Raw genomic sequence first — 27,631 nt, 5'->3', positions numbered from 1 at the left:
GACTACCAGAATAGCCGATGTGAACGGAAGCCTTTCCACTGGATGGCAACAGAAGAGAGCTGAATCCCCAGAGGAACTGAAATTGTGCCGTCTTGTCCTTTTTCCCCCCCACAAGAAGATCATGAAAAGTCACCCATGCTTCACGCATCCTCATGGTTTTAATATAGTCATGTTCAATTCCTTAAAAAAAGTCAATAAACTGTGCCAACTATAATTGGAAGTATCGAGCATTGCTTAAAAAAGGTTTTGGGTTTCCTTTGCTTTCTTGCATTGCTTGTTAGGTAACATAATCTGCAGATGAATCTACCACATAAATTACTGTAGGTACTGCTTCTGCGGTGGCCATCGTTGGAGATTCTACTTCCATGTCCCTATATACTTTGTGTATTTGTGAAACAATACCCATTTTGTTTGATGTTTGCCATCGGAAATCCAGCGAATCCTTTGAAAGTCTCTCTTCTCCCTCATACACCACGACTCTCGAGACACTCTGTGGAAGGTGACCAGATGTGCAGAAATATCCCAGATGAGTAACTTCGTTTAGCAGACAGCACGTCATTCTCTGCTGAATACAAAAATTGTTTTTGCAGGGACATTTTTAACATTTGTGCTTTTACTTTTCTCTTCCCCAGTGAAACAAAAAGCTCCAAGCACCCCAATTCCTTGTTCTGTTGTGAGGAATAACACACACAGGCCACAGTAAATAGGGCTCTGCCACATCTGGCACTGCATAAATGTATCCAGCAAAGTCAGAGCAGATGCAGGGATGAACCAACACCAGCACTAGCTAACTATGAAAGCCACAAATTAGATTTACTTCTGAAGTAGGGCACAGGTTAATAAGAGTGTGGGATGCTGTTTCATCTCAGAGAAATAATAGCTTCCGTGTCTGAGAAGGGCATATTTAATCTGTATGACTGAACCAGCAGCGTGGCAGGCGTAGCAACCCATGGCTCCAGGCTGGGTGCAAGGGCAGTGCGAAAAGTGGGTCTGCTTCAGCTCTGCAGGGAGGTGCAGGGAGGGCTTTCTGCTGCCCATGTTGCAGGCTGAGGTCATCTACTGCTTTGATGTCATCTGCAGCTGAGTGTCTGCACGTGTACCCGTTTAACTGGATGAACAGGCTCAGGACCCCTGCCTGGTTTCTAGCTGGGATCAGAGTGATGATTTATAACCCGTGTATCACATTCTGTCCCGTTCCTCCTCCTTCCTGCAGTGGGTGTTCGTAGTTTGTCTTGAACACCACGAACCACTGGACGGTCAGAGAGGCCTCACGTGTCTCTCACTAATAGGAGCGTAATGCAAGGAGCAGTATCAGATGCCAGTTAGGGAAACATTATTCATATACCTTCAGGGCTGAATTCTGCCTGTGCCAATAGAGGCTGATTTTATCCTGTTAGTGAAATCAGCTGCAGAATTTCCTTTGGCTTGGGCTGTTGCGCTCTACCAGAGCAGCCTAGGAAAAGCCATGAGCACAGATTACCTTTAACTGTAGTCACCTTCCCCAGTCCTGTCCACCCCGGGGCAGTATCCTGACCCACCAATTCATGTTTTTGAGGTTGAATTCTGCTGGTTCCTGGTTCCACTCAGGTGACCTGCCATCCTCTCCTCCCATCTCTCTCCTCCCTAGGCCACAAAAGGCATGTGCCAGAGGAGGCCCTGGGAAATGAAGGGACAGGAGGACAGGGGATGGGAGGGAGAGAGAAAGCAAGCTGCAGTGGCTGCAGGCAGGTGTAAGAGGGGAGAGGAAGGAGGGAAAACAGCACAAATGATGGAGGAGGAACGTTACAGCTGCATGAGCTCAGGTTTTGCATTGCAGTACAGAGCCCACATGCCTGATCTGCCACGGGACTGTCAGTGGGACTGCGAGGGAATCGCCCGTGTGGACTGCAGCCTGCAGAAAGCAGCGACATGCATAGGATTCATTCTACCTTCCTCTTCTGCCCTTATTTCATATGAAATGGTCAATATTTTTTAGCTGTATAACTATGCCACACAGTAACAGGGCAAAGGAAGGTTTCAGGTCTGCTCTCTACCACTCTACCACAGTTTTTACCCTGAAAATGTCTTTCTTTCCCCTGCGTAACAATTCTTGAACCAAAGGTAGGGGGAATCGCGCTTCTGACCCAGTACTGCCTCCCCATAAAGCTGTCATGTTAGCACAGCAGTGTTCAGATATCATTCAGGTCCTGCCAGTGTCCTTTTCCCTAGACTGCGTACAAAATCAGAAAAAAACAATTTAGGTATTTATTTCCCCTCCTGCGTTCCTCCGCTCTTCACTTCCCCTCCCCCTTCTCAGTCAGTGTTCCATGTAGTGGGAAGCTCACAGGCTAACAGACGCACAACAGCCACACGGACAAGGTCAGGTACCAGGAATGCACAACAGTGAGCTGAGACATTGCAACTGGCTCTTTTGATACTGGGAGAGCTGGGAAACAAACACTGATTTTAGCTTATCAATAGCAGCATGTCTCTCTTGTATTGCTCACAGTCCTCCCATGTATTTAATCTCTCTGCAGGACTTGTCAGCTACCAATGTTTTTCTGACAATATAAGCAGTCCATTCCTGATGTGCTGGCAGCACACCTGAAATGGTGTTAGCAAATTCTTCTCCTTCTTAATTCTTGATTTAGGAAGTAAGGGGCAAAGGAGAAGTAAGTTGCTGATGGACCTGTAGTACCAGTATGATGAACCCATACTCGGGTGTAGCCTGACATCAGAAAAATAGAAGTGGAGAGGAAAAGGGTATTCTGGAACTGTTTAAAAGAGCTGGTCCACTATCACACATTGCTTCTTACAGGAGGGAGGTAACCAGATGGTGTAATGGATCTTACCAGTCTGTAAATCGCCAGGAAACAGCTAATGTCCAGCTCTACTTCTTGTTTTTGCCTCATACAGCCTGTGCATTTGCATCCTACAGTGAGGGAAATGGAGCCAGAGATTCCACGTTGGTTCCAATCACAGGCAGAAGCCAAGCAGATACAGGCAAGGTGAAGTGTCAAGAGCACTTGGTGGATGTGAAGGGACAGCAGGATGCTTGGAGAGCAGATGTCCAACTCTGGTGAGCTAAATCTCTTTTGGGAAACACCTAGAAGGAGATCTAGCACCTTGTTCTGGCTCCTTTCTTCAGAATCCAGGCCCAGTTTGCCTCAGTACTGTTCTGAGCATGTGAGAGTTTTTGTGGCAACTGTCACCCAAATTTGAAGCAGAAAATTATTTTGAGCGGGACATGAAACACTGTAATAAGCTGGCTAGCTATTAACTTTGATATCTTTCTTTACTTCTTACTTTACATTGTCACCATGGTTCAGATCTTGATTTCCCAACCTTCTGCAAAACTGATACCACCACCACATTTTGTATTGCATGAGTAGCCATGGAGGAAGCCAAGGGGTCTGGTAGTTGGGGCTTTTGTTACACAAGCCTGGTGGAAGCAGTGTAACACTGCAAGCTTAGGACAGTAACTGAATGCATTTGCTAAAATCATAGAAAAAAATTAGGTTGGAAGAGACACCAAGAGATGGTCTAGTCAGTTCCTCGGCTTTGGTTGCATCCATTTCAATCCCAATAGTGATGTTCTTGAAAACGTCCAGGAATGACAATTCCACTGTTCCCACGGGCCATTTGTGACAGCACCCACAAGAAAGGTAAAAAAAGCTCAGTAGTAAAATGATTCCAAGAATAAATTAAGCAGCTTAGGCTTTTACTTAAGGTTGCTGGTGAATTCAGTACACTTTACTTCATCTGTTACATGCTGGGCACCTTTTTAACCATAATCTTCAGTGCCACAAGAGATGAAGACGACAGAGCTCAAGCTCTATGCTGAGCTTCTGTGGCTCTATGCCAGCTGAGGATCTGGCCTGTTTGTTGTTTTTATAATGGCAGCTCAGACTCTGGACCACAACTGTGCAACAGGAGGTCAGACTCTGAGGTTGCCGTCTCCCGAGCACCTGATGTCCTGCTTGCAGCACTCATTTCCTTCTAGTAAATGAACCCTTTCTTACTGATGCAGACCTTGGTTGACTGCCACATAGACACTGGGGGAGAGTACTGCTAGAAAGCACCTTGAAAACAGCCCAGAAACATCAGGAAGCAAGAACGCCTGGGTTTGCTTAAGTGGGGATCATAGTACTCTCCACAGATACTGCCAAGGGCTATCTTCTACCTCTGACTCATGCATTTTGCAACCCAGCGGAGATAGCAGGGTAGTGCACCATGGAATTTGGTCGCCCTGCTCTTTACCTAGGTATCTATTTGCTTAAGAGTTTGATTCATCATACCAGTTATCATCTAAATGCTCTGGCATGTATTCATCCAGCTGGGCTGGCATCTCCCTGCCTGGCACAGGATGTTATTTAACACTGACATCGATTTAATACCGAAGGTTGTTTTATTGGGTTTTGCAGGTGGTTTTTAGTGCCAGGGTTCTGGAAGGGACCTTTACCCTGTTAAGCTCAAAAGCTTGTATTTTCTTATATATGTGTATGGCATCCAGAAGTGGCAAAAGGATACATTTCTAATGAAAACCAGCACATCAAATCAGTGGCTGTACTTTCTTTCATCTTTCCTTCTACTGTCTCACCCCTTTTCTTCAATACCAGCTTTTGTGTCATTATTTTTAATTCTGACCTCTTCCTTTTTCAAAAACTTTCTTCTCGATTTTTCTTTGTTCACTATCCTCCTCTGTTTGCTCATCCTTTTTACACACCTGCCTTGCACATCATCTTCCATACTTTGTGTATTGCACACTTATGGGGGCCTGCAACATGTGATTCAACAACAGAATGCCCTCCTTTCATGGTGTGGCATAGATGATACCTGTTTACACTATGTTCTACACTTTGAATTTCTTTCTCACTGTTCTTTGTGCTTTTTCGTCTTTCTTGCTCCTTGGTGTTTTGTTTTCTCCCTACTCATCCCTTGTAAGTTCCATCTAACTTGGTTTGGGGCATTCATTAGTAGGCTTGTGAAACTGCTTGCACATGCATGTACAATTTAGCTGTGTGTCAGGAGAGAGAGTCTCGGACCTCTACAATGACATTTGGGTCTGCAATTGCATATTAGACTGTCTTCTGGAATTATCTGTTTTCATGGAGCCTACAAATGCAGAGAGAAAGGAGGAGCCACCTCCTACACTAGCCAGGAACAAATGCATATCTTCATGAGGAAAGGACAAGCAACTTTTGCCAAGCCCCACGGGCGCTTTCCTCTCCCTACACAGGATTAACCTGGAGTCCTGCCAAGGCAATGGCTGGACGCACAGTTTGAGAAATACTGTTACAGCTCAAAGATGCAGCACTAACTAGACCCCCAAAACACAGCACATACTGATCTTTTCAGTGCTTAGGCCTCCACAGCCTTCTAAGCACAAAAGTCTTTCTGACAACTCTCAAAAGTCTTTCTTATGACTCTGTTTTTTCTTGTCCTTATTTTCTTTTCAGTTTCCTGCTATATTTCATGCCTAAAAATGGCAACAGGCAAAGAATCAGTCAACAAGGCCACTTAGTCTACCCAAAGCTCTAAATGAAACCTCTCTTTGATGCTGTATCTTCCTGTAAACATGTGCATTTCAACTGAAGAGTTTTACTTTGTTAAGTATTATGGGATTTGGAGAGATCTGAAAATAAGCTTACATAATTGGTTTATCCTATCAGTAATGTTGATAACTGCATACCTTCCTTGTCTGGCAGACTAAACTTTGAGTAGTCATCCACTAAATTAAACTAACAATCAACAGAAAACCAGATGGGATTAATCTTTTATTATTGTTATTCAGCATGAATCCTTAAATGTAACAAAAGCTCAAGGATAAAAGCTTAGGCTTTTAGAGCCTCTCTCTTGTTAAGAGAGTCAAATGCCTTCATCTTCATCCTAGCACAGGACAGACAGAACTGAGGCTAGCTTACAGACCTGTCATTGATAACCTTTATTTAAAATCCTTCAACTGTCAGTTCAGGATTAGGTATCATCCCTATTATTTCAGACAGAAGCTTATCATTTGTATCATATGAGGGTACACCACTACAGTCCTGTGAGGAGGATGGTACAGATCAGTTTAATAAAGTCTTTGAAGAAGCAAAGAACTGTCTTTGAATGGTGAAATACTGTGATTTTTGGCAGCAGGTTTTGAAAAAATAAAATTTATAAAGGTTTCATTCTGCTTAAAACATTAATCAGTGAATTCAAGTGGTAAAACTCTGCATAGTAGTAAAGCCAATATGGGAAGCAAGAATTCAGTAGGTTCTTTAGTCCACAAATGGTAAGGAATCTAGCTTCTGCTTTATTGAAATAGGTACACCTATAGGCTTCAACAAATAGGCAATACATCCTATTTTACGCAACTTTTCACCTGCAAATTTTGAAGACCCATCTGTGAGTGAAAATGAGTACAGACGTGAACCCTTTATTTGGATCGTACAAAGGCAAAATTAGGAAATTACACTCAGGATTCAGCTAAGTGTGGAAATTTTTCCATGCTATTCAAAGTTTTAATGATTGGGTGAATTTGTTCTCCTTCTCTCACTTTCTTGCTCTCTTCTTCCTCCCTCCCTCTCTCTTTTCTTTTTGCTTTTTTAAATTTTTTTTTTTTTTAAGATTGCATTGTGTCTGCACTGACCCGGTACACCTATCCATACTATTTAGACACACAACCTAAATAAAGCAAGAAACTCTTAAATTCCATAGAGATGTTTCATTTTCAAGCTAAAAGGCAACAACATTTAATTACTAGCAGGCTAATCCCGCAATCATTATTCACTGGAACCACTCAACACAATGAAAGGGTGCTAAGTTGATTCTAAATGACATTGCGTAATGACTGACAAACTTTAAAAACAAACTAACATGAAAGCAAAGGTATTAAGATACAGGACATTGCTGAAATGTGGTAGAAAAGCATGATTCAAGACTAAAATAAGATACGGGACATTGCTGAAATGTGGTAGAAAAGCATGATTCAAGACTAAAATATCCACAGTGGAAATTAATTTTTCTTTTTTGTTTTTGTTCACAAGGCACAGCATGTTAAATTCCAAATTCTGTATTTAGATGCTTAATTTAATTTTAATCTCGACTGATTTCCAGGTATACCAAAACGTTTCTCCCACATCTCAAAAGTCTGCTTACCACTGTGGGTGAGGGATGACCAATGTAGTCTATTAGTCACCTATGAATTTTCTTGTAAGATGTATTCTTCCATGGCTGGGAGGGTTATTGCACTAATTCATCAATGCAATCCTTTTCCTGAGACCAACCACAGCATGAAAATGGCACTGATGAAGTAGCTCTGATTTCTCCCTAAAAGCAAACAAAAAGAGAGAGAACAGATATATAATTTCAGGAGCTATAAATTTACCACTAAGAAATTAAAAAAAACTATTTACATTCCACTGGCTATTGTGGTGAAAAATAATTACAAAGAATGTTACTCAAGATAGGGTACTGAAATTATTTGCTCCTTTTACCTTAAGGAAAAAAAGCTGTTTAAAGATCAAGTAATTCATAGTTAAATGCAATCACTCCCTACACACTGCATGCATTGCCTATGTTCATTAAGTAATGAGATTCTTTTGTACTGTGCAAAAATGGTCACATTTTAAATACATGAGATTATTCAAATTCATCTGTTATCTAACACAATATTGCCCCATGTAATATTCATTCCATAGCTGGAGTTTTATGTCCAAATACAAAATCTGCTAAAATACATGGTTCAAAAGACATAGTAATATCATATCTAAATCAAGAACATCAGAAAGTAGGGTGAGGCAGAAAGCCACAAAGGCTTATTATGTGAGATAGCACTTGAAGAAAAAAAAAAAAGAATCAGGACAACTACATTTGCTTTCCTATTTGGTGTCCACAAGAGATCCCCATGGAAGAGATATAGCACACATGGGAACAAGGGTGACAGCTTCTGCTGTGATGATTTTTTGTTGCTTTTTGTTCTAGTACTATAATTCAGAAAGGGCAATGGACTACTGTGCTTTCTATCAACACATAACTAACAATATCAGAGACCCCAGGCTCCCTCATTAATTCAAAACAGTCCACCTGATCTTTTGTAGAGTATGCCTATGTACTAAGTTAACATTTCGCAAATTGAATGATACCCCATTCAGAGCAGCTATTTTGGGAGGCACCCAGTCCTACAAAACTATGAGGCCATACTCTTCCCCCAAGTCTTATTTTGAGTAGTCATTCAAAATTGTGCAAAATAATCATCCACCCTATTTTAGTGGTCGCATTTTAAGCTCCATGTCATAAACCTGAAAGATTACTGAGGAGGATACAGCCTATCTAAAATTAAGACGACAAGGGAAAACTGTGCAGTGGCAACATGTAATGTTGGGATGTACATTGCAACCATGGGAGCAGAGAAAGATAACCTCTGTAACCACTTTCTATTCATGGATATGGCAAAACCTGTTACAGATATTTCTTACAAAAGCTGAAGCGATGCATCTTCATTTTCTTTTGGTGGGCAGTCACTGTACATCATAAAAAGCTACATAAAATGAACAGTGGATATGGCATTTAGTCCAGCTATAGCTTTTTCAGTCCCAATAAACCCATTAAACTGAGCCAGAAATGACTCATTCTTCTCAGTAACATTGCTCCAAAGCAATTGACGGCAGAGAACCAAGATACTGGCCTACGACAGCAAGACAGGAGAGAGTGTTCCAAGTAAGTTCCAACCATACCTTTATGTTCATTGCAATTATGCCAAGTTAAAACACATTTCTACTCCTACTCGCTGGACTATATCCTGAAGGACAGTCTGGTATGCATCCAATGAGACAGGCCCTGAAACAAATGTAATGGGACACATGTAGTTTGTCTAATAAGAAATGTCTATTAAATGTTTAAGGCAAGGTTGATCTTAATATCCACAAATTGCTTAATAACTGAGATTGATAAAGGGGAATGACAGGATAAAAATGCTGCACTTTGCCCTTCATTGTATCTAGACATGTATGAAGGTCACCCAGTACTTTAGACTCCTTCCCACAGATGAGCCAAAAGCTAAGTGTTCAAGGCACAGCTGAACTGTAGGGAATGATCCTCCATTTTTATAACAAGATTCCTGTTGGCCTTGCCATCCATTTCAGTTAGGCTCCACACATATATAGCCCATTTGGCAACAGTGTTCTTAACAAGCCATTTAAATTTTTAATTAGTTTATTGTAAAGCTTAATTATTGTAGTTAACTTTTTTTAAAAAGCTATTGATACAAAAATAGAGACTGAACTAATATCATGACCAGTAAATTTCATGTTCACTAAAAGAGTAATAACGGCTGACGCAATCTGCTTGTGCCTACTGACATAATCACAACCAGCTCAGATAAAGATGTTCCCTTTCTTTGTAGCAGCACTTGTATGGACACTGTAACACTTACAGAAATGTTAGTTTAGCAGTAATTTGCCACCTAAAGCAAGAAGAAGTTGTTGTATGTAAAAACTAGGAACTATAATGACTTGGTTTCACTTTTGTTTCATAGTTATAACACAAGCAACTGTGAAGCTCCAAGCTGAAAAGGCTCCATCTTGCTTCTGTATGGAAGTCTCTGTACACAAGCTTGCAAAATAGGTCTCCCAGGAATATATTCTGATTAAGAAGGGAAGAAAAATGATATATAGATGGGCTATTCATTTAACCAGATTGGCACAATTGTGCCACCTGAGAGGAATCTACTCATTTTAACCAGCAATTTAAATACCAGAGATTTAAAAAATGTGGCTGTTCAACTCTGAAAAAAATCTTTACATTATATCATAGGAAAAGTGACCAAACAAAAGGAGACATTTGAAGTTGGACTTTTGAATGTGTGTAAATGAGATGTATGAAGGGGATTAAGGATCAGTAGGGAACCTCTAAATTTTGTAGGGTGTTCAGGATCTTTTGGGGGACTGCAGTCTGCTTCCCTGGTAAGCTAAGTCCTGAAAAGAGTTGTCTGAACAGTCCATGTTCCTTCCACAGGCTAGAAAAGCAGAGAGCGAGTTTTACTCTTTTCAAAAGGTATTGAAGCAACTGCTTTAGTGTGTGCAGAGAGTGACTTACAGTTTCCGGGTGGGCTGCAATCACATGCCACCCCTCCAATACTACAGAAGTGGATTGCATGCTGAATAAACCTTAACTTGTCTATTTCAAGTTTGAGATAAATGGCCTTCTGCATGTAAAAAGCCACTCTTGTATCAGTCCATACCAACAGCTGGGGGAGAAAGGAAACTTTCAGTGGTTTGATTTGATCTAATGCACGTAAAAAAATGCCCTTTGTTTTCTACAGAATGCTGTTCTACAACAAGATAGCAATGGATTGTAAATGACTGGATGTAAAGAGAAAATTTTGATATATATTATACTGGCAATTTATGCTGCTTATATGAAATAATAAAAAATGTATCCTTTACTGATTTTTATACAGAATATTACCATATTCTGGCAGAACAAAGTACATCAGCTGAGAAACTGTCTCACAGTGTGTGATGTCTAGTAGCTCTGCCAATATTAGCTTTATGGACCAAGTAATAATATTATGTTAATAACTGCTGATTGCTATTTGTGTACCAGACTGTTCCAATACCATGGTGATGAGCATGTTGTTCGTGTCTGGAACAGATGGACAGAACACAAGAGATACTTGCCTTGATTTTAAGACAAATAGGATTACCTGTTTCATTAATAACGCCACACAAAAGCACAGACAAAACCACATGATTCTATCTCCATCTCCAGTAACTGACAGGAAGAAAAAGATGGTGCACATTTATAAAGACACACATTGGATGCAACAAACAATTTACCCTAACTTTCAGGGAAAGCAAATCTTTGAATCACTTGTAAAGCCAATGCAGCTGCTTTATGCTGTTAAGAGTGGAAACAGAATTCACCACCTTGCTGTCTGCAACATAGCTCCTTTGCAGTTCTCTGCAAAGATAATACTTCAGACTGGAGATGAGGCAATTGCCTGCGTCCTGCCCAACACCACTGATTCCCTACCTGCTGATTTAAACACCCCTTACAAAGAAGAAGTCGCAACAGCTTTCCATCATTTCTAGAGAAGAGAACTGAAAGAACAATGAACGCCACTTCGCCTCATCTTTTTGCTATGACAAAGAAATAGGGAGAAAAGTACACTTCAATTCCACTATGTTGTTTCTTAAGCCCTACCACCAGATAGCCACTTTAGACTGCATTCTCTTATTCTTTCACAGAGAGGAAGAAAGACCAAGAGACAAAAGAAGAGGGAAATATTTTCACTGTAGGTTGTGCAGTTCTGTTTAGAATTAAGCCCATGATATTGGGAAAAAACTATCTCGGGGCAATCCACAATACAGGATATGATGCCGTATATTATTGACAAACTGTTTTTGAATGACTGAAAAAGCCGTTATGTGGGGAAGAGAGCTCTGACACAGAGCACTGGGACCATAACAATAACAACTCCTTTCCTATCTTAGTGAAAAGCTAAAAGAGGAAACTGGAATCTACTGCTCTCATATAAGAGCTGCCAATTTCCCACATGAAGCCAGTCATGTTTGGAAAGGAAATGACCTACTGCTGCACGGCAAAGCTAGGAGGTGCAGGTGGCATGTGAACAACTTTCCCAGTCACTGATCTGCCAAGGTCACAAAACAGAAAGTACAAACGGTTTTAAGGACAATCATGCAGTTCCTGCCAGGTCATCCACAGATTCTGAAAGCACTTTATTCAATTTGGCATCCAAAACGGTTTGAAATAAGGCCACCAACGTAGATGAGGTGTCAGATCACCACAGTGATATATTCCCTTCTCCCAACATACATGAACAAAATTCTCTAAATTACATATGTCAGCAAACACTAGCATAGACCGAAGCACCACAATCATTCAAACACACACAGTGGCAATGCCTTGTCTTTAAATTTAATCATCTGTTAATGCAGCCAGAAGTTTTGTTCAAAAGTGTCTGCTTCTCCTGCAGCACTGTCTGGCCTGCAGACAACTTCACAACGCCAGACTGCAGCAGAGCTGTGTGAAAGGAGCTGCTAAGCACTGCTGCCAATGCTACAAAAGCGAGCACGGACCATCTCACTGTGTGGCCATGTAAAGCGTGTCTCAGGATGAAAGGAGCAACAATCATGCAAAGTTCTGAAAGTCTTAGGAAGTGAGATTTAGCATGCAGCCTCTGCTGAACATGTCAAGCAAGGTGAGCATTGGGGAAGGCTGTTAACCATGATGTGTTGGCGGTAAGCATCAAATCCTCGGAACTAAAATGAGAAAACTTTATGCCATGCTTTCGCTTTCCATTCCCTTTTTACTGGCAAATAATACCCATCTACATCTGTCCAAGGAATCATGTCATACCACTGCAAACATAAAGAGATTTTGAGTAGGTCCCCGTTCACATCTGAAACACACAGCTTGAGAAAATAACAGGAAATAGCAGAGCAGAGAGTTTCCAAGAACCACAGAGCCAAATCAGCACTTCGTTCTTAGTGGGTAAATTAAAAAATCTTCTCTGCTGCTCTGTGGAGCAGGGTGAAATATAGCAGAATGACTTATATTTCTGCAGAACTTTGCATTTGCAAATACTGACTGCATCTTCATTTGTTTCCAGTAACAAAAACAGGTTGGATAGGCTAGAGTGGAATTAATTTGAAAGCTGAGCAATGATAGCTGCACATACAAGACAGCGTCCCTTCCTCCTTGTGAGGGACGAGTTCCTCTACCCTGAAATGGGTATCAAAGATAGAGGGAACGAATCATTTTCTGAATTGCCTGTTTCTCTTTCTTGGCTATTGACCATTTGCTGAGAGAAGCTGGCTGGAATTTAGGGTGTGATTCATTTTACTTTCTCAATTACTTCTGAGCTCTCTTCAATAAGAAAAGCAAAGCTGTGTCCAACACCATCATGGGACTCCATCTTTATTGTCTCAATAATTCAGTCTGTTCATTTCCATTGGGAAAAAAACAGACTTTCCATGCTTTGGCACTAAATTTTTAGCCTGGGTTCTAGAAATTAAACTACATGCTTTTTCTTAACTTTAATATCCCATATCTAGCAGAGGTACTGCTAAATGACTGCCACAAATTGGTCTGGAATGATGAGGTCATATTTCAGGGCATGAGACCAGAGAGAAAAAATCCCTACATGCAAGGCTTTGCCAGCTTCAAGAAGAAAAAAAATTGGGAAGGAGGAAAGAAAAAGAAATTAAATGAAAGACTGTCCTGTTCATGAGCTGTAGCTTTCAGATTTTCTTAGATATTCACCAATGAAATCAGTGAAATATTCTTGAGCAACAGTTAAGTTTTAAGCTGACAATATTCAAAATACTACCCAAGGAACACTGAAAGTGGAACTGGAAAACATGATCTGAGATGCTGTGACTTACACTGAGCATGTTAAGAGGAAGATCCTGGCTGCTAGGGGTATCATCTGTGCTCTTGGGCACTAGGGTCACACTCTACATAGCCTTTGTGGTTAAATGTTGTTTTCCATGATACAGATACTTCCAATACATAGCACCAAAGGAAGACTATTCAGGCTATGGTAAACATTTAGTGATACTTCTCATAAGTACTCTCCCAGTCTCCAGCTTCCATTAACTATTTGTCCCTACTGCAGCCATGAACACATACCCATGTCTGCTTGCCAAGGTCACACAAAAAGACCTCTTCCACTTGCAGAATCACGAGAACCATTTTGTTCGCATACTGCTCCAAGTACAAAGAGCACCCCAAACTACTCATTTAGATTCATGTAGTACATAAGGTGTTGATACAAACAGAAAGAGGGCACTTAACCTTCACGTATCTAAAGGAGGCCTCAAATGGGAAGACAACTCTTGTTTACCATATGTACCCAGCAAACTCATAGATGATATCCAAGGCTCAGTTCTAACCTGCTGGCAAATACTATGTTCAATGCAGAAAAATGGTCTAAGGAGCCTGAAAACCCACCACTACTACCTTTCTTGGCCCTGGAGTTGATTCAGATGTTGGCTAAGCCTGTGCAAGCACAGATCTGAACAGTCAAGACACCTGTGCTAGTGTACAACAACCCGGCACTGCTCAGGCAGGAGTCATTTGAACACACCAGTCATGCCACCTGTATCACAGTGTTGTGAAGGAGTCATTTGGCAGGTTTGACACCACCCTGAATTCCTTAAAGAGGGGAATCCTAATCTACCTACCTCAGTATTGTTCAATATTATAAACTGCAACTGTTGAAAGTAGGGCTCATGCCCTGCAAGCTGACTGCTTATTAGAATTGGAAAGGTAAGGCTTGGAAGGCAGGAACTGAATACAGAAGTCTACTATCTCATAGAGTAATATATGAAATGATATAAAAGCGGAAAATAGAAATTAACTTCCTCAGATTTAAAAGGAACTTATACCTGAATAAGCACTGTGTTTTTAGACAACATATCCTAGGGTCTAGTTTACATATAGTTCTTGTAGAAGCATTACTACTTTCTAGAAGGGTAAGTTATAGTTTGTTTAACTGAAATATTATTCTGTTACAAGCCCTAGTGGCTGGTATATGCTTCCTAAGAATTTCATTGAGGCAAAGAAGTCTTTTTATCACACCTATCTACACAGATTCTTCCGTCCTAGTTATCTCAACAGATATTTTTTATTTGGTGGAAAAACTTTTGCACTTGGATAAGCACCTAGATAAAGCATTGTTTTGTGCAGTCAAGACATGTATTTATTTTTACATGCAATGACATACATGAAGCCTATTTTTTTTCTTACTGAGTCTGATACTAGGTATACATTACACTGTATAGAATAAGTTTTTAGCTGGTGTTAGCAAACATGAGGTAGCTTATTCAAATCCATGCTTGCAGCTAAATTAAGTTTTCAGAGACGGAGGGGAAGAACATACAGCTGTTTATTCTGAAAAGTTCTTCTGATAGTTTCCTCTTTCATTTTCCATTTAAACTTTTTTTTTTCCCTAGGACAAAAGCATAGCCTGCCACTACCACATATTTCAGCTACAGGTTCCCAAATAGTCAAAGGAGGGTTATTTTTCAAGTCAACCAAGCATTAGCAAAACAATGGAGTTCTGACCTACTGGGATGAAGATTTGATAAAAATGTTGATAACAACTACAGAAAATTGTTCTGGTTCACAAAATGTGCCTATTAAAATTGTTCTAGATACATGTCCAGGTAGATTGTTTTACGCCCCTGTTACTGGATTTTGTTTTCTCATTCATACCCACTGCAGCTCCCACCTAGAAAAAAAAATATATATTACTTTGGAATGACTAATAGTTTAAGCAAAATTAATCATATCAGTAACACCTGCCTAACAAATAGTTTAAAAAATGTAATCTACATATAGATTTAGACCAACACCTGAAATTCTAACTACATATTTTCACCTAATAAATAACCAAGTTCCAAATAAATGCCAACAAACCCTCCACAAGAGTACAGTGTTACAAAAATGTACCCCAGCTCTCTACAAAACAGCTTCAAGGACTGCAATGTGAAAGGAGGTTTTAGTGCTGCTTCCATTTACCCTTTCTATGCCCCAATTTGAGATGACCTTGCCAGTGCTGGAAATCACCAAATCTGGAGGAAGTGCCTTCTCCAACTGTTCCTAAGGAAAAAAGGCCTTTGTCATCATATTTTGTGTATGAGTGCCTATTCCACTGTCTTCACTTCCTCCTTGAGTAACTTTTGAATGCAGTGTCTGCTTTTCAACTAAATGTGAAAGTGAACCACAGATTTCAAGATACAAAGTTGTCACAAGTTTAGTGGAAGTAGGCAGCCAGCTAGGAAGGAGATCCAAATGGTGCCTCCAGCCATGGAAAAGGATATTGCAAAAGCCCCATTCTTATCAGACATCAGTTGATTGATCTAGGACAGACAAAAAGACCATTCAGGCCAGGGGAAAAACTTGCATGAGACATAGATCCATTGGAAACCAAGCTTCACCGATTCCATTGCTCATGGACCTACTTGCTCATTTCTCTTAAGACTTTCCTAACATGCAGAGAGCTAGGGTTCCCTAAACATCTGTTCATGCCAGTCACAGTCCAAGTTACAGTTCAACTACATTTTTTTCTTAAAAACTCCAATGAGGACTTTTTTCCATACTCAGAATAGATGTCCTTAGTGCCCCAAACCACTGAACAGCTCTTCAAATATCCTATTTCCACCTATCTACAATTTTTCTTAGTATAGGAAACCATTTTCACATGTGGCCTTATTTAAAATGTGATTCTGCTCACTGGCATTAGTTTGTAAAAATATAGGAGTCAGTCTTTTTCTTTCTGTTTGTTGAGCTTAGATATTCAAGTCCCCAAGTGGTATTCATTTATCTTTTGTGTAGGCAGAAGTCTTGCCTGTGATGCCATATGCTTGTGCATTATCAACAGGGCTTCAGGTTACACCTAGCAATGCCAGTGGATAGGATTAACAACCACAGAAGTTCTTCACCACTCTTCAGATGTGCTAACAGAAGAGTTTATGGGAGTACTGCTAACTCAGGTGAGGCAAAGCCAGCTGCCATATCTCAGACCAGGATTTTAAACTGCTTTAAATAATCTACCTAATTATGCTTAATGTGAATTAGAGAGAACTCACAAAACCTGCTCTGTGACAGGTCAGTATGTAGCAGCTAGAAGACTCATATGGCTGTGGATGGAAAATCTCTTTTCTCTGCACATCTGGATCTGGAACAAAATATCTGTCTATGTTCTAAACTAGCCAAGGCTGCAGCTACTGTTGTGCTAAGAAAACCAAGAAACAGAAATAGAGTCTTTAAGACTCCAAAAACACCTACTTAAGAAAAGGAAACCATATTTCTCCAGCAACACAGACATTATAGGGCCCAAGTTTATTGCACTTTTTCATAGAGCAAAATACCTTTTGGCACATTCTCCAATCCCATAAACATGACTGTGAAGGAGTGAAAATTAAACTCATACACAGAACAACTGTTAAGACTCAGCCTTCAACCTAAAAGTACTGATCAGTACTGATCAGCTGTATGAAGCAAGTTTTGCGCATTCTTTCACAGTTTCAGTGGTCTTATTTAAAAAACAAACAAACACAAAAAGACAGGTGCTCATCTTGACTGAAAATAAATCTAAAATTGCATCATTTTGATATTTGGAACCTAGCATATATCTTCTAGATGAAAAAATATCTTATTCTCTCACAGACACTCAAAAATTGTGTGCGTTTCATACCTCTTCAGCATCAAGTACAGCACATTCCACCTTCAGAAGGATACAGGAATGTTTAAAGACAGTTATCTGAAACAGCACCATGACAACCATACCCAAGTACCCCATCTACACATAAGAGACACAGCCTCATATTCACTACAAAGGACAGGCATGCGTTCACATTGTGATAGCTATCATGTCACTGTAGAACTTCCATAAACCAAAAGTACAAATAGTGCCTGTGCCTTGTCTTCACTAGCGTCCACTGAAGTGAAAGCTATAACCATGTGAATAAATTCTCAGCAACGCAACTAGTGAAGACTAGTGTCTCAGACATTTGTGCCTCAAAGGAGAGCCTGAATGAATTTTCAGTTGTCTAATGAGTTCACACTGCAAGCTTTCCCTTGCTAGGAGGTAGTAATAGGACCTCTTTCCTCCTCCCAGCCATCCATTTTCATAAAATTGCTACGAAGCTGGAAGACTAGAGTCCTCTTCCATATGAAGTGAAATGGCCAACGGGATTCCATGTTATTAGTGCTGAATGTTGGAATAGACAGAGTATGATCACATAAGCCTTATTTCTTTAGGGAATCAGGCTCAAAGAATCATCCCCCACCCCCTTTTTGCACTAAAAAAGACAGCTATTAACTTACTGATCTATCTCCAACAGACGAAGGAGGTGAAGAAACAAGGCAAGTAAGCAATGATGTTAACTGAGGAATAAATTACTCTTTGGTAGTCAGATGGAAGAAAAGCCTCTGAGGAAATTTAATCACCACACCCTGCTATTTATTAAAGGACTGTGTGGAAGCCATGGCTGGGCGACTGCTTATGCAAACTTAGGAAAATGTTTGTTTAATAAAAAGATTAAACAAAAGGCTTCATGACAATGTCTGCTGTGTCTAACAGGACTGGACTGTTACAGAAAGCCTGATCTTGCATTCAGATACATCCAGGTAGACTATTGTGTCTGTGTGGAGCAGACAGATTTGTGCATGCACAGGCTAACTGAAGGATTCAAGCCACAGGGGAAAAAAAAAAAGACTGTATTTTTTGTCTACAGGCTGTGACAAAAAACAAGCTTAGGAAATTAGTTCTGTTATGGATCAAGGCTTACATGCATGTATACTTTCTAGGTAGAGCAGAGTTGTAACTTACTCTGAAGGATTTGTTGCTTTGAAAACTTTTAAAGGAACACTTTTCATGTGCATCTGAATGAAAAAACTGTAAATTGAGATTTGGTCAAAAAGACGTATTTTTAAAATGCGGGGCTGTAGGAAAACCAATCAATAGATATACAAAATTTACAATAAAATTTACAAGTAAAATTCCTACTATGAATACCCAGCAGAAATAAGCAACGCTGCAGAACTCTCTTGGTTACCCAGTGAATGGTACTGTTCACATTCTTCAAAAAGATTAGAAGTGGGATGTCGCATGTAACTACTGTGATCCATTTAATCTTTTTTTGTCTCTTTCCAACCGAGCATTTTCAGAGGGGAAAAACAATGATGTCATCAAGTTCCTCTCTCTGCTGAGACCGGTTAATTGCAAGGTTTTGTGCTGATATGTTGATTAGAAAATTTCAGTCAGTGATATCATTAATAAAAGTAGGTTCTCTTGCCATTACTTTGTGGTAGTTCATGAGGGAGATAGAATTACCTCATGACCTACTTTTAGACCACAGTCAGGGGGTGAAGGATCACCCAACCTTCCAGGATACTTGAAAGGAGGACCAGGATTGAACACACCTCTTACTTGAATAAAACAATACAGTATATCATTGGGAATTATTCTTGTTTGCAACATGAGTTTCCTAGCTAGAAGAAACAAACCCAGTGAGAATGAGAAAGATTAAATTCTGCCTCTCCACTGTGCTGCAGTCTTTCCCTCTACAACTATTGATCCAAATATTAAAAAATCTAGGAAAGCACATACAACCTCACATTAAAATTATTAAATTACTTAGCTACATTTTTAATTATCAGGCACAAAGGACAAAGGTACTTGTTGCCATCTGCAGTATCTAAGCTGCTTGTCATTGCGATGTTTAAGAAAAAGGGCTCAGATCCTGAGTTACTTGTGCCCAGCTCTGCCTCCAGTTCGGATCTGAGCTTAACTAAGCAGAGACAGCAGTGAGTTGCTACTCAAGACTGCCACCTGCTGTCTTAAATTCCTAGTCACTCACTGGCTGATTAGTAAGTAACCTGATCAGGGTGCTTCTTCTAAGACTCCCTTTGCTTGTAAAGCTAATTCTATGTAGAAAGGCTGTTTCTTCAAAAATAACCAGACACAAATATTTACATAAGTTACAGGAAGTAGAGCAACTATGCAATATGTTGTATCTGTCTTATGAACAGTTATATTTCCATGGATATCCAAAGCTATTAGACCTAATGAAAAACCAAAAAAGAGATTATTTCCTTCTCAAGCAGCACTATGCTATGTCTCACTGTTCTATGTTTCAACAGACAGGCCTATCCATTTTATTATGCACATTAATCAATTGCCAGATAAAAATACATTACTGACATCTGAAATGTGCTACTGCATTTATAAACTGTTGATTAAAGGGAGAAAGATTAAAGGGAGAAAGGTTGCATTTTTTCCCCATGATTAATACTAACTTTAAGTACAAGTGGGATCAAAACTGCCAAAATTGAGAAATTAGAGGACAGTCTTATGCTTTGCACACTTCAGATGTCTGACAGTTCTTTGCTTCTAATCAATTAGGGGACAACCTTGCAGTCTTTCATTCACATCCGAGACTTCCTCTTCATGAGTCTGGCTACTGGTATCCAGAGTAAATGCACATTCCTGTGTTATTATCTAGATTGAGACCTCAATATCCTCCCTGTAAGGAAGCATAAAAATTCTCATACAAAAGTTTTGACTACACCCAACCTTCACCTGCAATTTAGAAAAAACCCCTAACCTTTATTTCCTTTCCCTTTCCTTTCCTTTCCTTTCCTTTCCTTTCCTTTCCTTTCCTTTCCTTTCCTTTCCTTTCCTTTCCTTTCCTTTCCTTTCCTTTCCTTTCCATTTTGCCTTATTTCATTTGAAATACAGGGCAAATAGTCTCTGTAAAATTGATAATTGAAAGCTTCAGATATTTTTCAGAGAGGTTTTCCTTATTTTAAGCTAGTGGTGCATCCACTTATTTGAGCTATTTCCCCATTTTCATTCTCAATCTTAGTAAGTTTTTGGCCTTCATTTAACCAGGGTAGCTTCCAGAGGCTTGTAGTTAGGAATTTCAAGGGCAGTATTCACTAGTTCTCACTTTAACACTGAATGTATTATTTCTCTTGTGCCATGGCAGTAGGAAGAAGAAAAAAAGGCAAAAAAAGAAAGCACATCGTTTTTGAAGCAGTTCTTGGGTTGCTTTCATATGATAAAGTTCTTACCACTGAATGGAGTATGGTAAAAAAGTAATCGTGCTGAGCATCTGCACTGCTGCACTGCACATAAATCAATGGACTTTGCAAATGTCCAGCACTTCTAAGAAATCCATTTGGGCTTTGTTAAAAACAAAAGGCTTTAAAAAAACCAAGTCTTTTGGGGAAAAAAAAAAAAAAGAGAGAGAGGTGCAATTCAAAGCAATATATGATATAGCAATATCATATATTGACAATTCTTATGCCTTCTGGAAAAGCTACTTAATGAAAGACATTGCACTTCATTCTGAAATGTCTCCCATTTAGTCAAACCTCCCTGGTCTTCAAAGTATTACATAGAGCTCTCCAAGTGTTGCAGGACCAGCACTGGCAGGCAGGAGAGCTTGAAAAACCCTGCAGCACAGCAGCATAGTAGGCTTTCCTGCATCCCATAGACCGGCAAACTAAGGTGCAGATGTTTCTGTCTCCTAACCTCTTGCATGCTGCGTGTTTGCAGCATTGACTCAATCAGGACTGAATCTCTCCGATATCTTTGCACATGGTCTATTTACTAAGCCCATATGTCCTACTTCCATGGCACGCTCTGCTCTGAAATTTCTGGTCATCTTGCTTCAGTCACTGCAACTCGTAAAATCATAGAATCATAGAATGGTTTCAGTTGGAAGGGACCTTCAAAGATCATCTAGTCCAGCCCCCTGCCATGGGCAGGGACATCTTTCACTAGATCGGGTTGCTCAAAGCCCCATCCAACCTGGCCCTGAACACTTCCAGGGATGGGGCATCCACAGCCTCTCTGGGCAACCTGTTCCAGTGTCTCATCACCCTCATCATAAAAAATGTCTTCCTTATGTCCAATATAAACCTACCCTCTTCCAGTTTAAAACCATTGCCCCTTGTCCTGTCACTACAGGCCTCGGTAAAAAGTCTTTCTCCACCTTTCTTATAAGCCCCCTTTATATATAGAAAGGCTGCAGTAAGGTCTCCCTGGAGCCTTCTCTTTTCCAGGCTGAACAACTCCAACTCTCTCAGCCTTTCTTCATAGGGAAATGGAAAAACTCACAGCTTTCTAGTTTCTAGTATGTACAGAACATTTTTTTTTCCTCAAATGAGTTAAAATAACAGATCCTTATAACACACTTCAATGCTACCTTTCATTTACTCTCCCCATAACTCATTCTCACATGGAGCTAGGCTCCATATAGTCCTGCATACATCCTAAAATATACACTGAATCACTTACATCTGTGAAACATTGCAGGATATCATCTCTGTGAAAACTATACATGAGCTGTTAAGTACATAATAATCGTTACAGATCAATCTATCACAATGGGGTGCTGACAACAACTTTCGATCACAAATTCAATATCCTTATGGTCACATATACATGTACACAAATGCAAGCTAACTCGATTACCAGTGACTGCATTTTGTTCAGGTCATACTTTATCATAAAGTCTTTACTGCAGGTAAATACAGACTGGTTAAATAATACACATAAATTACTGTTACCTAAGGTGTCATGTTCTCTGCAACTTTTTTTCTTTTCTAAGTATTCCTACTAAAAAGAATATAATAAGGGCTATTCTTAAAATCCAATAGCATGTAACAATATTTTCTTTCTAAACGACAGCATTCCATCATTGCGTTTTTACAGCAACCAAGCATATACTCATGTAAAAGTGTTCTGTAAAAACTGAATTTAAAAATGCAGAAAACATATAAAGAATGGTAAAAAAAAAAGCCATTAATCAATTTGTTAAAAGTAACATTCACTCGTATGGGGCTTAACTTCACAGCAACGATAAACTGATTGGAAACCACATTCTTTGAAAATTTGAAGTGCAAATAGACTTCAGCTATCAGGATTCTACCATCAGCAAATTACATCAAAACATTGTTGTCCATATGCTGTGGATGAGTTTTGAAAACTGCATTTATTTTTTAACAAGTCAGTATTCAAGCTCACAGTATTAAAAAACCAGTGTTGTGATTAATGCACAGGACTGGGTATCAGATGATTTAGATTCTAATCTTGGCTCTGTCTCAGACTTCCCCTGTGAGATAATCACTTACAATTATCTTTTCAGAGGTGGCATCTAATTTTGGATAACCCAACTTTGCCTGCCAGACTTTAATATCTGGAACCCAGTTTTCAGAAAATGGTTTCATTGATTTCAGTTGGTATAAAAAGAACTCCAAGTCTCTAGAAATCAGATTCATGAAACTCTGAATTTCCATTGGTTGCCATTTATATCTCTGCAAAGTGTCCACAAAACATCACCAGTGACATAAGTGGAGAATTCAGATTTGTTAATACTTTGCATCTGCTGCACATGCCTAAACAACTACAAAACATTTAGTGCAATGGAGAGCAGGGTCCAGAGCATCCAGAGGCTTGCCATGAGTGAGGTGTTCAGTGTCCAACACACCTCATCTGCACATTTTAGTGCTTCAGCTTAGGTGATCAGAAATTAAAGTGTTTCAAGTAAGAAGCAATAGCTGAAAAGGCAGATTTTCTTTACCATAAAACTGTTTGTGGCCCCTAACTTTCAGTAAAATCAGTGTAAGTATATGCCCTGCAGTCATCACATATACAGTGATCAAAATTCATTATGATTTGCAGTGTTGGAACTCTGTAAGATAACTCTGTTTGAAGTTGTGTTTTAAAAATGTTGAATGGCAGATGCGATACACGCTAGAGATGCTACATGGAACCGAACTGGAGTTGAATTTAAAAAAAAAAGTGACCTTTACAATCTGTTCCTATGTTTATCTGGAAACAAGTCAACAAAAATAAACATTCATACTCTGTAACCCTCTGACACTAAAAAGGAAAAACATTTTCTCCACTTTGTGAAGAAAAGTTATTGAAAAATCCCCAAGAGTAAAAACCTTTCCTTGTCATATTTTAATTACACAGCCAAATAGCTCACTTAAGAATCCAGTCCTGGTGTAACCTACACTGCATCATACCATCTGTGTGAAGATGTTTTGCAATTATGCCAGTACTTCCAGCTCAGATGACTCAGAATGGGTGGTGCTTATAGGGAGGAGAATCCAGACCCTTTTGTCCTTCACAGAAATCCAGGCCTGCTGAGCACTCTTGTACGACGCAGTTCGACACCAGAGTTGTCTTTTCTTAGCAGGAAAATTATCCTGTATAGGCGCCCATGACAACACTGCTTCTGGCACCTGAGCGAGGTCGGTTTTGATAACCAAGAAAGTTAGATATTCAAGATTTGGTAAAGGTCAGAGTCCCTTAATGCTAATGAGGTAGTCATACAATGTTGGAGGTGTGTCTGTGGAGGGCTTATCTGCCCTTGAAACCATGATCTATTTAGAAGTATTCAGACTTCCTGAATGTTTTTGACTTACTATATCCACTGTTTCATAAATCCAGCAAATGATACCCAGTGTTTAGTCAATTCTAAGGGACGCTTTCTGTGAATATTTCTAATCTTCTATTTTTGGTAAAGTAATGAAATAATTCTGAGACAAAGGTAAAATGCCTCAATAAGAAACAAAACAGATTAATAAAAAGGTAATATTAATACTTACGTAGAATGCCTTTCCCCTGCTCTGCCAAAACAACATTGGAACCGGCCTCATCAACATAGGAACTGGCCTCAGTTTCCACAGCCAGCACAGAGTTGGCATGTGCAAATCCTATACACCTACACTGAGAGAGAGGGTTCCGTAGGAAGTGCAAGTGGGGCTAAGAAACACACTGTTTGCCGTGCTGTGTGTGAGATGTCATCTGTTCCTCCTAGACCCTCCTTCCTCTGCTATACTGAGCAGAGCTGTGGGACAGTTGTCCCAGTAACTCATTCTCCCTTCCTGTTCTGAGTATTTCCTGCCTCTGTTTGTATGGTTTCTCTATGCCTGCACGTTAGGATAAGCATGGAGCACTTAATCAGCAAGTTCATAAAAGTCTATTAAACTCAGTATAAGATTATCTGTTAAGCTTCAGCACTCTGCTTAGACATCATGGTTTTATTATCTTCTACCACGAAGACTTGTTCTCTCTCACAAAAGTCACAGCAAGTCACCACACTTCTACTAGGAAACTGTGGGTAGTTCTCTCCATGGCTTTATAAGCAGCAGCGAGTGGATGCTAGCTTTTTGGAAGAGAAATATTCTATTTACACAATGTTATGCAAAGGTTACCTTTCAACTTACTGCAAAAAAACTAAGTTATGAAGTATATATACAAAATTACTCTGAAAATAGAAAAAAAGTATTATTTTCTTCTGTTTGCTTATTTCTTTACAAACTTCTAAGCAAGTTGCACTAACTAGAACGTACACAGAATGGAATATGTGCAATATATACACAAAGAAGATAATTCAAATGTACATGGTACCCTGTATTTTCACCCATCAATTCACTGATTTTTAAGCTTTTCCACTTCAAGATCTCTTTGCATCATATGACTGACCTACAAAAGAAATACTGATCCCTGTGTATATTGGGTGTAGTTAAATTAAATCTCTGCAGCTATGATTTACTTATAATTACACTGTACTATTAGCACAGTTCAAGTATTTCACAAATACTGACACTCTGCAGGATCTTTGGGGTGTTACGGTGTTCCTCAACGCCACTCATACGGACAACAGATCTCCTTCTCCACTGACACACTAGTGGATGCACTGGCATGGAGGAGACATCCTCTGTTACCCTGCTCGCAGCAAATGACACTGAAAAGTAAAGACCACAACAAAACTTCCCTCTTGGGTTGCTTCCCTCATGGTTGCTGCCATGCTCTGCAACTTTCTTCCTACAGACACTGCTTTTTTTTTTCTTTAGAAAAAGAAGTAATATCTCAGTTCAACTAAACTAGTAAAATAAGTTTTAAAATAGATTTCCGTTCAAACCACATTATATTTCCTCTCCCGCATTGTACATGACCTTTAATAAAACACCAAAATCTTTTAAGGCTACCCAACAACTGACAACAATAGCTGGTAGCAAGAACAGTGATGGATTTACTGACTATACTGTGCAATACCTAAGTTCCTCCTTAATAGGCCTACTTCCGGTACAGAACTTGCATCCCTTTGATGTGTAATGTTATATGCTATGCCAGAAGCAGCAAATTAACCATTTCTTTTGCAGTGATTGGCAGACTTCAGTATCACTATTTCTTGAGTGACTTTAATTACACTGTAATTTCTGACTGCAGTTCTCAAACTAACCCTTTGTCATACAGCATTTTCTTTAACTAACAGTCTAAATCCCTGGTAGGAAGAGGCTTATGTGATAAAGTTCCAGGGGATGTATATTAATGCAATAAAATTAAAATCTTAAACGTATATAAGGATCTAGCGAATATCTAATCTCAGAAAAGTTAGTGAAGGCAGTTTGCTCTTTAGTTTGCTCTTTTTTTCTTCAGGTCTACCAAATTAAAACATAGTTTGCCTCAGAGCAGAGTAAATTTTGCCATCATTGTACATGAGGAGGCATAGGTGAAGCATTCTGTCTGACAAATCAACAGATGATTTGAATGCAAAATAAAACATTTCTCATTCAGATATTGCAGATGCATTATTCATGAGCATCAGTATGATATGGCATGGTCCCATATCCAGTTTATTGAAACTAAGACATAGGCAGGTTAAGTAATGTGTCCAGAATTACCCAGCAAGTCTAACAGCAGAGCAGTAAGCAGGGCGTAGTTCCCCTGTCCGAGCCCTCTATGCTGGGTTCAACAAGCTGAGTGATTTCAGATACATAGATTAACTAATTTTTCTGGACAAAGAGCAGGCTTTTAAGGCAATTGCTTTACGCATCTGGCTTCAACCAGCAATGTAAAACCTTTACTTGTATAAGTAACAAAATGTCATACCCTGAAAAATAGATTAAAATATGAATGTTAAACATATCTATATTAGAAAGCAATTCATACCCAGGTAAAGCTGCTACTGCTCCACAGTGACCAGGACATCCTTCCATCATAGCTGCATGGCACTGGATTACTCCATGTTTGTTTGCATAGCCTCTTCATCCTACTAGGTAATGTCCTGTCTTCTCCTCATTCTCAATATCTGGATGTGATTAAAGTGAAGAAAAAAAAAAGTCAAATATTATGGCCTATATTCTGGTGTTTTTAAAATTTCTGATTGTTCCCACTAGTCTGTAAAATTCAAGGCAGAAAAAAACCCATTACAACCACCATTATTTGTACGTAACTCATGTAACTATACAAAAACCCTTGCACTTATTTCTGCTACGCCTGATTGTAACAGGCCGTTATTCATAGTGGATTGACACAGCTCACGGCACAGAAGTAAGAAGGGTGGGTTTTTGTTCCTGGCTTCTTGAGCCTCATGGAAGTCAGTGGAATTTTGGGCAACGCAAGGAAAAAATACCGGGCTGTCAGAGACAAGCCAGGAGATCATACTATTCTTTCCTTTATTTTGAGTCCACCAGACAAATGCAAACTGTTTGCCAAGCAGACCTGGGCAAAACCTCTTGGGGAGAGTAAAAGCTCTTCTGGGATGTCGAGCTGTGAAGTAACACGGTATTAATGATAAATACTCAACAGCTGCCTAATTTTGCTCTGTGCAAGGGGAGCTGGCAGACAAACCCGCTGCGGCACAGGCTGCCGGGGAGGGGAAGGTGTGAGAGGAGCGGGCGGGCAGCCCCTCGCCCCGGAGGGAGACGGCCGGGCAGCCCCCGGGCCTGCGGCCTGCTCGCCTCGGGAGGCGGGCGACCCTGCTCCTGCCCGGCTCCCTGCCACGGCTGCCCTGAGCACCTCCTGCATGCGCTCCTGCGGCGGTAGAGGAAGTCTCTGTCTGTCTGTCTGCACAAGCAGCCGAGGAGAGCTCTGTGACCCCCCCAACCCCCCCGAGGCACCGTCCCCGTCTCGCCATCGGCGAAACGCGAAAAGAAAAAAAACAAATCCGGTCATTTGGCTCGGTTTCCGGGCCGCTCTCCTGTCCGGGAGCGCCCCGGCGGCGGGCCCGGGGAGCGGGGCGGCCTGTGGGGGACGCGGGAAGGCGGCGGGGGAGCGGTGCCGCCGCCGCCGCCGCCGTGGCAACGGGGGCGGGCGGGCCGGGGC

The 27,631-nt window shown here is 40.2% G+C and overlaps 2 long non-coding RNA genes across 3 annotated transcripts; both read right to left on the bottom strand.

Annotated features, from left to right (window-relative positions):
* Positions 1-136: 136 nt before the first annotated feature.
* On the bottom strand, positions 137-5,444 carry LOC128140456 (uncharacterized). Its single transcript, XR_008234745.1, has 3 exons — positions 2,832-5,444; positions 1,481-1,718; positions 137-565 (listed from the first exon to the last, which is right to left on the bottom strand). It is a non-coding gene; the product is annotated as an uncharacterized LOC128140456 (long non-coding RNA).
* Positions 5,445-6,916: 1,472 nt separating this feature from the next.
* On the bottom strand, positions 6,917-27,563 carry LOC128140455 (uncharacterized). 2 transcript variants are annotated; one of them, XR_008234744.1, is made up of 4 exons: positions 27,326-27,563; positions 26,477-26,615; positions 8,700-8,802; positions 6,917-7,293 (listed from the first exon to the last, which is right to left on the bottom strand). It is a non-coding gene; the product is annotated as an uncharacterized LOC128140455 (long non-coding RNA). The 2 variants fall into 2 exon arrangements; XR_008234743.1 differs by lacking the exon at positions 8,700-8,802 and having other exon boundaries at positions 27,326-27,561.
* Between the last annotated feature and the right edge of the window lie 68 nt (positions 27,564-27,631).

Source organism: Harpia harpyja, chromosome 4 (assembly GCF_026419915.1).
Source record: "Harpia harpyja isolate bHarHar1 chromosome 4, bHarHar1 primary haplotype, whole genome shotgun sequence".
In the NCBI taxonomy this organism is placed as follows: domain Eukaryota; kingdom Metazoa; phylum Chordata; class Aves; order Accipitriformes; family Accipitridae; genus Harpia; species Harpia harpyja.
Note: the sequence above shows the minus strand (reverse complement) of the source record. Positions and strands in the feature narration are given on the sequence as shown.